Genomic DNA, 12,992 nt, shown 5'->3' with positions numbered 1-12,992 from the left:
CGGCCCAAGCCCCCGGATGGAGGCGGGCGTGACCCCGTCGGACGCCCCGCCCCGGCCCCCCGCCGGGTCCCCTGCCCCAGGCTTTTGGGGTCGCCGCGCGGGGGGCCCTAAAAGCCCGGCGCGTCCCTGAAGCCCTCCACGCCCACCCTATCGCAGCGCCCAGGCGCGCGCGAGCCCCTGCAGGTCCTTATCGGAGGTGCCGGGACCAGGAAGCCCCGCCCATTGCCCCGCCCCCAGGGAGGCCCGGCCACGCCCCGGCGCAGTCCTGGCCACGCCCCCTGCGTGAGTCTGCACCTGCTAGCGGCGCTCGCCGCTCCGCCCGGCTATCGACCCCGAGACCCACCTTTTGGGGGCCGGATCTGATGGTGACCCCCCATCCCACGAACCACGCCTGTCTGTGCCTCCGTGTTTCCCAAAATGGGGCTCGAATTCCCTCGTGAGGATTCTGCCCAGGAAGAGATGCTCCCCGCAAAAGTACCTACACTACGGAGCTCCTTCTGGGAAACTAGAGAAATACAGCGTCATCTAGAGGAGGGGTTCGTGGAAAGTGAAATGATGATAAGACTCGAGGCGAGCGCTGTGGCACAGCGGGTTAAGCCCGCCGCCTGCGTGGCTGGCCTCCCGTGTGCTTGAGCGCCGGTTCGAGTCCTGGCTGTTCCAGTTCCGATCCAGAAGTGGAGTTACAGAGAGAAAGAGAGACTGATGTAGTCCTGTTTGGTGTCTGGCTTAACCCTTACGCCTCCAGGAGCCCGTACTGGAGCGCCCGGGTTGGACTCCCAGCTCCGATCCCAAGTCCAGCTTCCTGCACATGCGCACCCTGGGGGGCAGCGCGCGATGGCTCCAGTTATCGGATGCCTGCCGCCCACGGGGGAGGCCCGGATGGAGTCCTGACTCCCTGGAAGAACCCGGCTCAGCCCCAGCTTCTGCAGACATTTGGAGAGTGAATCAGGAGATGGAAGGCGCCTCTCTCTCTCTCTCTCAAATAAATAGATAATTTGGAAAACCTGAAGCAAATGCACCCCTAACTCTAGCGAGTGGCAGCAGAAGTGGTTGCCTGGGGTGGGGGAGGAGGGGCAGGGAGGGACTAACAAGGGCCCATGGGGGCTTTTGGGGGTGGCGGTTGCCCCAGTCACCGGCCTGTTCGTTTGAGGTGCGTGCGGTTTGTGACATGTCAGTTACACCCCAATAAAGCAGTGCCTACGTTTTAAAGGCATCTAATCACGGCAGTGTGGAGAGGGGAGGTGAGTTCCTCCATGTAAGGAAAGTGCTTAGTGTGGCCGGTGTGGGACAGCTCGGGCTCATCCACGAGGAGCGGACCACGCGATGGCAGTGTGGTGAGCCTGCGTGTCACAGGCCAGGTGGCCACGGGTGGCTCTGTCCTCAGCCAGATGAGGACCTGGATGAGGGCGCAGACTTTAAAGAGAAAGCGCAAAGGGACTGTCGCCTGGCTGGCTGGCTTTCACTCTCTCTGGATTCCTTTCTTAAGATGAACAGGCACGCCAGTCCTGTCTCAGGCCCTTTGCACTGGCTAAGACAGCTGCCTGGACCACTCCTCCCCTCCCCCTCCTTCAGATCGTGTTATTTCCAGCGTCCACACTAGGGGCAGGCATTTGGCTCAGCAGTTAAGCCGGGATCTCGTACTGGAGAGCCTAGGTTCGAATCCTGGCTCCAGCTTCCTGCTTCCTGCCCATGCACACCCTGGGAGGCAGCAGTTGGTGGCTGATGTACTTCGGTCCCCGCCATCCATGTGGGAGGCAAAGACGGAGCTCCTGGCTCCTGCCTTCAGCCTGGCCCAGCCCTGGCTGTTATGCCCAGCCCCCTACTCTCCAGTCTTTAACTACCTGAAATTATTTAATCCTCAGCATAGCCCTAGATGGCAGGTGCTACCATTATCCACTTTTTTTTTTTTTTTTTTTAAGAAAGGTTGATTTGGGCCGGCGCCGCGGCTCACTAGGCTAATCCTCCACCTAGCAGCGCCGGCACACCGGGTTCGAGTCCCGGTCGGGTCGCCGGATTCTGTCCCGGTTGCCCCTCTTCCAGGCCAGCTCTCTGCTGTGGCCCGGGAGTGCAGTGGAGGATGGCCCAAGTGCTTGGGCCCTGCACCCCATGGGAGACCAGGAGAAGCACCTGGCTCCTGCCATTGGATCAGCGCGGTGCGCCGGCCGCAGCAGCCATTGGAGAGTGAACCAATGGCAAAGGAAGACCTGTCTCTCTGTCTCACTGTCCACTCTGCTTGTCACACACACACACACAAAAAAAAATTGATTTATTTGAAAGGGATGTGAGTTTTTTTTTAAAGATTTATTTATTTACTTGAAAGGCAAAGTTATAGAGAGGCAGAGGAAGGGAGAGAGAGAGAAAGAGAGAGGTCTTCCATCACTGGTTCACTCACCAGATGGCCGCAGCAGTGGGAGCTGCACCAATACAAAGCCAGGAGCCAGGAGCTTCTTCCAGGTCTCCCACATAGGTACAAGGACCCAAGGACTTGGGCCATCTTCCACTGCTTTCCCAGGCCACTGCAGAGAGCTGGATTGGAAGTGGAGCAGCTGGGACTCAAACCGGCGCCCATTTGGGATGCCGGCACTGCAGGCGGAGGCTTAGCCTACCACGCCACAGTGCCAGCACTGCAGCTGATGCATTTTTAGTATATGTTCTGCCGAAGTGCGCACAAGTCAATGCATTTTAAAAAATTTTATTTTCTTGAAAGACAGTTAAGAAGAGAGAAAGTTTTGGTTTACTCCCCCAAATGGCCTTAACAACTGGGGCTGGGCCAATTGGAAGCCACAAGCCTAGAACTCCATCCGGATCTCCCACATGAGTGCAGGGGCCCAAGCACTTGGGCCATCTTCTACTGCTTTCCCAGGCCACAGCAGAGAGTGGGATTCGAAGTGGAGCAGCCGGGACTCGAACCTGCACCCATATGGGATGCTGGTGTCACATGGCAGAGGCTTAAGTCACTGTACCACAACTGGCCCCGAATACATTTTTAAAAATGATTTCTTTATTAATTTGAAAGGCAGAATGACAGAGACAGAGAAGAGAATCCATCCACTGGGCCACTCCTCAAATGCGTGCAACAGCTGGGGTTAGACCAAGCCAAAGCCAGGAGCCAGGGATTCCACCATGGTCTCCCATGGGGGTCACAGGGACCCAAGCACATGGGCCATCACCTGCTCTGTCCAAGGTGCTTTAGCAGGGAGATGGCTCAGAAGCTCGGAGTGTCTGGGGCTGGAACCAGGCACTCCAATGTGGGGTGTGGATGTCCCAGGTGGTGGCCTAACCCACTGCAGCATGAGGCCCGCCTCTCAGTGCACTTTCCACTTACGATGTTGTCAGCAGGGTAGGGGGATCAGGCTGCCACACTGTAAACCAGGAGCCTCTGTAACATAATAGTCAGATACCACGAGAGCAGCCACAGTTCAAAAGGCTGACCAGGACAGGCACCTGGCCCAGCAGTTAAGACACTGATAAAGAGATGCATCCCGGGCTGGCGCCGCGGCTCACTAGGCTAATCCTCCGCCTAGCGGCGCCAGCACACCGGGTTCTAGTCCCGGTCGGGGCGCCGGATTCTGTCCCGGTTGCCCCTCTTCCAGGCCAGCTCTCTGCTGTGGCCAGGGAGTGCAGTGGAGGATGGCCCAGGTGCTTGGGCCCTGCACCCCATGGGAGACCAGGAGAAGCACCTGGCTCCTGGCTCCTGCCATCGGATCAGCGCGGTGCGCCGGCCGCAGTGCGCTGGCCGCGGCGGCCATTGGAGGGTGAACCAACGGCAAAGGAAGACCTTTCTCTCTATCTCTCTCTCTCACTGTCCACTCTGCCTGTCAAAAAAAAAAAAAAAAAAAAAAAAGACCCATCCCACGGGGTCGGAGCTGTGGCATAGCGGGTTAAAGCCCCAGCCTACAGTGCCGGCATCCCATGTGGACGCCGGTTCGAGTCCTGCTGCTCCACTTCCCATCCAGCTCCCTGCTAATGCACCTGGGAAAGCTGTAGAAGATGGCCCAAGTGCTTGGGCTCCTGCACCCACATGGGAGACCTGGAAGAAGCTCCTGGCTCCTGGCTTGTGGCCATTTGGGGAGTGAACCAGCATATGGAAGACCCCCCCCACCCTCTGGCTCTATCTCTCTCTGTAATTCTGCCTTTCAAATAAGTAAATAAAATAAATATTTTAGAGAGAGAGATTCATCTCACTTGGGAGAACCTAAGTTCAAGTCCTGGCTCTACCCTAATCCAAGCTTCCTGCTCGTGCACACCCTGGGAGGCAGCAGGTGATGCCTCAGCTACTCCCCACGTGGGAGACCCGGATTGAGGTCCGGGCTTCTGGCTTTGGCTTGGCCAACCCCGGCTGTGGTGGGCATTTGGAGAGTGTGTCAGCAAATGGGAGTTCTGGGTCTCTGCCTTTCTCTATGTCTCATATAAATAAATATTTTTTAAAAAGAGACAGAAGTGGGACGTTATAAATATATGCAGCTTCTTGTATGTTGATTACACCTCAATAAAGCTGAAAAATTGACATGGAGGGCCAGCGCTGTGGCACAGAGGGTTAACGCCCTGGCCTGCAGTGCCGGCATCCCATATGGGCACCGGTTCTAGTCCTGGCTGCTCCACTTCCGATCCAGCTCTCTGCTGTGGCCTGGGAAAGCAGTGGAAGATGGCCCAAGTGCTTGGGGCCCTGCACCCACGTGGGAGACCTGGATGGAGCTCCTGGCTCCTGGCTTCGGATTGGCGCAGCTCCGGCCATTGCAGCCATCTGGGGAGTGAACCATCGTACGGAACACCTCTCTCTCTCTCTCTCTGCCTCTCCTTCTCTCTGTGTGTAACTCTGACTTTCAAATAAGTAAATAAATCTTAAAAAAAAAAAAAAAGAAGCCGGCGCCGTGGCTCAATAGGCTAATCCTCCACCTTGCGGCGCCGGCACACCGGGTTCTAGTCCCGGTCGGGGCGCCGGATTCTGTCCCGGTTGCCCCTCTTCCAGGCCCAGCTCTCTGCTGTGGCCCGGGAGTGCAGTGGAGGATGGCCCAGGTGCTTGGGCCCTGCACCCCATGGGAGACCAGGAAAAGCACCTGGCTCCTGGCTCCTGCCATCGGATCAGTGCGGTGCGCCGGCTGCAGCGGCGGCCATTGGAGGGTGAACCAACGGCAAAGGAAGACCTTTCTCTCTCTGTCTCTCTCTCTCACTGTCCACTCTGCCTATCAAAAATAAAAATAAAAAAAAAATTAAAAAAAAAAAAAGAAAGAAAGAAAGAAAGAAAGAAAGAAAGAAAGAAAGAAAGAAAGAAAGAAAAATCGACATCGTTCTGGTGAACGAAGGCACCAAAGCAAAATGGCCCCGGAGCAGAATTCAAGAATCTCCTAGTGACTGACTGCCGTGTGCCTGGGCCTCCCAGCGATTCCAAAAATGTTTCCGTGTGTCTCCACCCCGTTCCCACGTCCCCCAGTGACATAAATCACAGCCCCGAAGTCTCTCCCAGGCTGAGCGCTTGTGGAATAAATGACACACTCCTGAAGCAAACATAAACACGTGGGGAGAGGCTTTCTCACGACCTGGCACTTTCCTCCTCGCACTTCCCCCGCGCGCTCCGAGCCGCCCTTCCCTGCCTCCCCGGCAGCCACTGGACCACGCGTCCGTGATAGAATGTTCTAGAAGTGTGCCGGCGCCGCGGCTCACTAGGCTAATCCTCCGCCTTGCGGCGCCGGCACACCGGATTCTGTCCCGGTTGCCCCTCTTCCAGGCCAGCTCTGCTGTGGCCAGGGAGTGCAGTGGAGGATGGCCCAGGTGCTTGGGCCCTGCACCCCATGGGAGACCAGGAAAAGCACCTGGCTCCTGGCTCCTGCCATCGGATCAGCGCGGTGCGCCGGCAGCAGTGCGCCGGCCGCGGCGGCCATTGGAGGGTGAACCAACGGCAAAGGAAGACCTTTCTCTCTGTCTCTCTCTCTCACTGTCCACTCTGCCTGTCAAAAAAAAAAAAAAAAAAAAAAAGAATGTTCTAGAAGTGAGCTCGGCTCATTGTTTCTGTTTTGGCTGAAATTTTACAAAACTCCTCTTTCGTTGGCCTAGAGGTGAACACATCCTTTAGGACTCTCTTTTTTGGGTGCTGGTTCGAGTCCCGGCTGCTCCACTTCTGATCCAGCTCCCTGCTAACGGGCCTGGGAAAGCAGTGGAAGATGGCCCAAGTCAAGGAAGTGGCCCCTGCACTCACGTGGGAGACCCAGCAGAAGCTCCTGGCTTTAGATTGGCCCAGCCCTGGCCATTGTGGCCATTTGGGGAGTGAACCAGCAGATGGGAGATCTCTCTCTCTCTGCCTTTCCCTCTCTCTGTCTATAACTCTGCCTCTCAAAATAAATGAATCAATCCTTGAAAAAAAATAGAGCTTACTTAAAAAACAAAAAGACTGCCTTGTCCCACGTCGGAGTACCTGGGTTCGATTCCTGGCACTGGCTCCTGGCTCCAGCTTCCTGGTGATGCAGACACCTGGGAGGGGGCAGGAGCCTCCCACGTGGGAGACCCGGATTGTGTGCTGAGCTCACGCTCTTTCCCACGTGTGACTTCGGCCCACGGATCCTGAGCACCTGCTGTGTGCACCTGCTAAGTGCAGGGTGACAGGAAAACACGCAGCAGGTGCTGTCGGCTTCGCCCAGGGGTCTTGGAGGTGGGGTGAAGGTGATGGACGAGGAGGTCTTTGAAAAGCCCACGGAAAATGGGGCTGGGGCCAGTGTTGCGGTATAGCGGGTTAAGCTTCTGCATCCCACGTCAGAGTGCGGGTTCAAGTCCTGGCTGCCCCACTTCTGACCCAGCTCCCTGCTGACGCACCTGGGAAAGCAGCAGACCATGGCTCAAGTCCTTGGGCCCCTGCACCCACGGGGGAGATGTGGATGGAGCTCCTGGCTTTAGTCTGGCCCAGCCCTTGTTCTTGCAGGCATTTGGGGAGTGAACCAGTGATGGAAGACCTCTCTGTCTGTCTGTCTGTCTGTCTCACTGTCGCTCTGTCTCTCTCCCTCTGCCTTTCAAATAAATGCACAAATAATCTTTACATCAACGACAACAATGTAAGACACCCAGCCGGTGACTCATGGACACCACGTGAGGGCTGGGAGTCGTGGCCAACCCAGCCAACCCCAAACTGAACTCCTGACCTCTCTGTTGCCCCATGCCGCTCCCGTCTCGGCTGCTGGAAGTTCATCTAGAGACCGCTTAAGGGTCACAGGAAGCTGTTCCGACCAACGCTGGGAAGACCACGTCCACATGGTCCAGGCCGATCAGATAAGTCTGTCCCCCAGGCGAGGTGATTGGTTGGTTACAACATCAGATCGGAGCTGAGCCAATGAGACTTGATCCTGGGCCCCCTGGTGGACCCCTGGGTTGCTTGGAGGCTGTGTGGGCACAGGGGGTCCACAGGGCTGAACCTTTGCCACCTGGAGGGAGGTGGGTGAAGTGAAAGTTGGTCAAGCAGAGAGTGACACCGGTGCTGCTTCCTTCTTATTTATTTGCAAGGCTGTGTGACATAGAGCTAGAGAGAGAGAGGAAGAGAGAGGGGGGAAGAGAGAGAGGGAGAGAGAGGGAGAGAGAGAGAGGAAGAGAGAGAGAGAGGGAGAGAGAGAGGGAGGGAGAGGGAGAGAGGGAGGGAGAGAAGGAGAGAGGAAGAGAGAGGGAGAGAGGAAGAGAGAGAGAGGAAGAGAGAAAGAGGAAGAGAGAGAGGGGGAGAGAGAGAAGAAGACAGAGAGAGAGGAAGAGAGAGAGGGAGAGAGGAAGAGAGAGAGGGAGAGAGAGAGAGGAAAAGAGAGAGAAGAAGAGAGAGAGAGGAAGACAGAGAGGAAGACAGAGAGAGAGGAAGAGAGAGAGGGAGAGAGAAAGAGAGGAAGAGAGGAAGAGGAAGAGAAAGAGAGGGAGAGAGGGAGAGAGTGAGAGAGTGAGAGAGGGAGAGGGAGAGAGAGAGAGGGAGAGAGAGGAAGAGAGAGAGAGGGAGACAGAAAGAGGAAGAGAGAGAGGAAAAGAGAGAGAGAAGAAGAGAGAGAGAGGAAGAGAGAGAGGGAGAGAGAAAGAGAGGAAGAGAGAGAGAGGGAGAGAGAGAGGAAGAGAGAGAGAGGGAGACAGAAAGAGGAAGAGAGAGAGGAAAAGAGAGAGAGAAGAAGAGAGAGAGAGGAAGAGAGAGAGGGAGAGAGAAAGAGAGGAAGAGAGAGAGAGGGAGAGAGTGAGAGAGGGAGAGAGAGAGGGAGAGGGAGAGAGGGAGAGGGAGAGAGAGGGAGACAGAAAGAGGAAGAGAGAGAGGAAAAGAGAGAGAGAAGAAGAGAGAGAGAGGAAGAGAGAGAGGGAGAGAGAAAGAGAGGAAGAGAGAGAGAGGAAGAGAGAGAGAGAGGGAGAGAGTGAGAGAGGGAGAGGGAGAGAGAGAGAGGGAGAGAGAGAGGAAGAGAGAGAGAGGGAGACAGAAAGAGGAAGAGAGAGAGGAAAAGAGAGAGAGAAGAAGAGAGAGAGAGGAAGAGAGAGAGGGAGAGAGAAAGAGAGGAAGAGAGAGAGAGGAAGAGAGAGAGAGAGGGAGAGAGAGAGGGAGAGGGAGAGAGGGAGAGGGAGAGAGAGAGAGAGAGGAAGAGAGATCTTCCATCTGCAGGGTCACATACCAAACGGCCACTATGGCCAGGGTTGGGTCAGGCTGAAACTAGGAACCTGGCGCTCCATCCAGGTCTCCTACGTGGTGGCGGGGGCCCAAGTACGTGGACATTTTCCATTGCTTTTCCAGGCACGTTAGCCGGGAGCTGGATCGGAAGTGGAGCAGCCAGGATTCGAACTGGCGCTCCTATGAGGTGCTGGCATTGCAGGCACGGGCTTAACTCGCTGCACCACAACACCAGCCACTCCCCCCCCCAAGTGGCATCTTAGCTGGCGCACCAAATGCCAGCCCCAAATTGCATACTTCAAATAGATGAACGCTAAGGCATGGGGATTGTATCTCAGTACAACAATCTAAAAATCAGCAATACTGGGGGCAGGTGGGTAGCCTGCAAGGGAAGACGGTTTGGAATACCTGGCTGGATTCCCCTGACCCCAGCTCCCTGTGCGTGCGCACCCTGGGAGGCAGCAGTGGTGGCCCAAGTCCTTGGGTCCCTGCCACCCACGTGGGAGACCGGTAGAGTTCTTGGTTCGCACCCATGGCCCCAGCCCGTCCCCAGTCACTGCATTCAGAGTGAACCTGGGGACAGGAGCACTCTCCTCCCCACCCTAAAATAATATAATAACTGTATCTGGGGCCGGCGCTGTGGCGCAGTGGGTAAAACCCCAGCCTGCAGTGCCGGCATCCCATATGGGCGCTGGTTCAAGTCCTGGCTGCTCCACTTCTGAACCAGCTCTCTGCTGTGGCCTGGGAAAGCAGTGGAAGATGGCCCAAGTCCTTGGGTCCCTGCACCTGCGTGGGAAACCCGGAAGAAGCTCCTGGCTCCTGGCTCCTGGCTTCAGATCAGCGCAGCTCCGGCCATTGTGGCCATTTGGGGAGTGAACCAGCAGATAGAAGACCTCTTTGCTCTCTCTCTCTCTGTAACTCTACCTCTCAAACAAATAAATACACTTTTTTAAAAAATCGTACTTGATGGCCCGTGCCGCGGCTCACTAGGCTAATCCTCCGCCTTGCAGTGCCGGCACACTGGGTTCTAGTTCTGGTCGGGGTGCCGGATTCTGTCCCGGTTGCTCCTCTTCCAGGCCAGCTCTCTGCTGTGGCCAGGGAGTGCAGTGGAGGATGGCCCAAGTGCTTGGGCCCTGCACCCCATGGGAGACCAGGATAAGTACCTGGTTCCTGCCATCGGATCGGCGCGGTGCGCTGGCCGCAACACACCGGCTGCGGCGGCCATTGGAGGGTGAACCAACGGCAAAAAGGAAGACGTTTCTCTCTGTCTCTCTCACTGTCCACTCTGCCTGTCAAAAAAATAAATTAAAAAAATCGTACTTGATGACATGTAGCAAGCAACATGCTAAAACTTTTTTCAAATAAAAAAAATTTTTTTTACCAATGACCACATTTCTGCACACAAAATCACTGTAAGAAAGAGACTTTTGTCTCCATTTTACAGGTGGGGAAGTTTAGCCCAGAGAGGTTAAGCAAGCTGTCTGCAGTCACACAGCAAGGAGGTGTCCAGACCCGAGAACTGCATTTGAAGCCACTCAGACCTGATTTTGGGGGGGGGGGGGAACAGGCAGAGTTAACAGTGAGAGACAGAGAGAAAGGTCTTCCTTCCGTTGGTTCACCCCCCAAATGGCCGCTATGGCCAGCGCTGCGCCAATCCAAAGCCAGGAGCCAGGTGCTTCTCCTGGTCTCCCATGGGGTGCAGGGCCCAAGCACTTGGGCCATCCTCCACTGCACTCCCTGGCCACAGCAGAGAACTGGCCTGGAAGAGGGGCAACCGGGACAGAATCCGGAGCCCGACCGGGACTAGAACCCTGGGTGCCGGCGCCGCAGGCAGAGGATTAGCCTAGTGAGCCGTGGTGCCGGCCTAGACCTGATTTTTGCCCTACTCCCAGTCTCACCTCCTCTCAGCCTCACCTCCCTCTCTACTCCTTGCTCACCCTGAAGCAAGCAAGCTCATGCCCGACTGAACTGATCTCAATTTCTTGAACACACAGCGGCCTCCCAGCCTCCCTCCCGCCTAGCCTGTGAAGTGAATGTCTAAGTGTGAGGGGACAAGAAGGGGGGGGATGCTGACTCAGGGCCTGGGAGAGGAGAGGCGTGGGGGGGCACCTGGCGGGGCTGCCTGGGGGGGCTCCTCCTCTGCCCCCGCAGGGCGTGGCCCCAGACACACCTGCACAGGGCTCGGAGCCATCTCCCTTCTTTGGCCTGCGTTTAACCTGTGCTGCAATTGAAGCCACTCGTGGGAGGGTGAAGTCACCGGGCGGGGGGGGGGTAGTGGGGGGCGATGACAGGAGGGCGGCGCGGCTGTGCCGGAGCCCTGCCCAGTCCCAGTCCCTGACATAGTTCCTTTCCTCCCCTCCGCCGTCACACAGCCTCGCAGAGTCTAATAAAATGCACGGTGTTGCAACCGAGTGCTTTTTAGCCCCAAAGAGAGAGGCAGCGTGGATGTCCATGGCGGTGTGGACAAACCGCACAAAGCTGAGCCAAGCCGGGGAAGCCCACCGCCCAGGGTCGCATGGTTTTTGCCTCCAGTGGTAGGAAACTCAGGAAAGGCGGCTGGGGCCAGGTGAGGGGGTGGGGGACCCACTCCGCATTGCTAACATCCCATCATACGGGCGCTGGTTCGAGTCCAGGCTGCTCCACTTCCCATCCGTCTCCCTGCTAATGCGCCTGGGAAAGCTGTGAGATGCACCAAGTCCTTGGACCCCTGCACCCATGTGGGAGACCCATGTGGGAGTTCCTGGCTCCTGGCTTCATCCTGGTCCAACCTGAATCATTGCAACCACTTGGGGGAGTGAACCAGCAGGTGGAAGAGCACTTTCTCTCTCTCTCTCTCTCTCTCTCTCTCTCTAGTTTTACCTTCAAAGAAATTAAACAATTATCTTTCAAATATTTTATTGACTTATTTGAGAGAGTGAGGGGCGGGGGCCGTCCTCCTCTGGTTCAGTCCCCAAACGCCCGCAATGGCCAGGACTGGATCCGGGCTGAAGCCAGGAGGCAGGGAGACAACACAGGTCTCCCACGTGGGTGGCAGAAACCCAAAGACTTGAGCCATCGTCTGCTACTTCCAGGGTGCGCCTCCACAGGGAGCTGGGGTCAGGGACGGAGCCTGGACTCGAACCCAGACACCCCGGTACGGGATGCAGGCGTCTAATCACTGCGGGGTGCCTACCTACCCCTACGCTCTTGTTGGCAGAGACTTGAGGTGATGCAGGAGACAGGGAGCGCGGGAGAGACCCGACGAACTTGCCTTCATAGCAGACCCACTCTGGAGATGACCTTGAACCCCTTAATCCATTCATCACACGAATCCATGAATCCATTCAGGACAGAGCCTAACCGTCTGTTCCCCTGCTCTTGTCTCACCATGGGGAGTCAATCCCAACATAGGGTTTCGCAGGAGAGGCACCATATTCGGAGTGTATGTGTGTGTGTGTGTGTGTGTGTGTGGACTAACCCATGTTGACACTCGTATCTGATTTATTTTCTTATCTATTCAAAGAAACATGAGTTTGTACCGATAACATTAGAGGAATTAACTAGCGGGTTAATACGTACGGCACACAGACGGCTTGTTCAGCCCTAGAGTGTCTTTCAATAATTATTTGCAATTTTTCTTTATTTACTTATGTGAGAGACTGAGGCAGGGAGAGAGGAAGAGAGAGAGAGGGAGAGAGAGAAAGCAAGCGCTCCCTTCACTGGTTCACTCCCCCAAATGCCTGCAATGGCCAGGGGGCTGGGCAGACAGAGTTGGGAGCCAGGAGCTCCATCCAGGGGTCCTATGCATGGTCAGTGGCAGGAACTCAATGACTGGAGCCGTCTCCCGCTGCCTCCCAGGGTCTGCATGAGCAGGAAGCTGGAATTGGGAGCCCAGAGCCTGGTATCAAACCCAGGCGCTCTGCTGTGGGATGCAGGTGTCTCAGCCCCTTAAGCTAAATGCCTGCCCGCGATTTTCTGCCTTGTTTATCTATACCCCAATGAGAAACAAATGTACCTATGTGTCAGTGTGTCTGCCCAGCGTAGAGATCTGTGTAAGGGCGATATCTCACTGAGCCGGACACGCGGACCCTGTGGCCATGAGCTGGCGCTGGCCCTCAGGCCTCCAATCTGAGCCACCCTGGAGCTCCAGGGCTCCAGTCTGTGTCCATGGGGATGCGGTCCGTGCACAGCAGCCAAATTCAAGTCCCGGTGCTGTGCGGGGCTGGGGGGGGGGAGCGCGGCTGAGGAGGCACAGGGATCTGCGGCAGCCTTGGGACGCATTTTTTTCCCTCTGCAAGACACAGATGTCACTCAGCCTGAGTGGGTGCAGACCGGGTGGGGCGGCCCCTGTGGGCGAGGGCCCTGGCAGCAGAACCAGCCCAGCAGGTGTGCTAGCCCAGGCACGCTCCAG

The sequence above is a fragment of the Oryctolagus cuniculus genome, chromosome 16, assembly GCF_051225735.1.
Source record: "Oryctolagus cuniculus isolate XC-2025 breed Fujian yellow rabbit chromosome 16, ASM5122573v1, whole genome shotgun sequence".
In the NCBI taxonomy this organism is placed as follows: Eukaryota; Metazoa; Chordata; class Mammalia; order Lagomorpha; family Leporidae; genus Oryctolagus; species Oryctolagus cuniculus.
Note: the sequence above shows the minus strand (reverse complement) of the source record.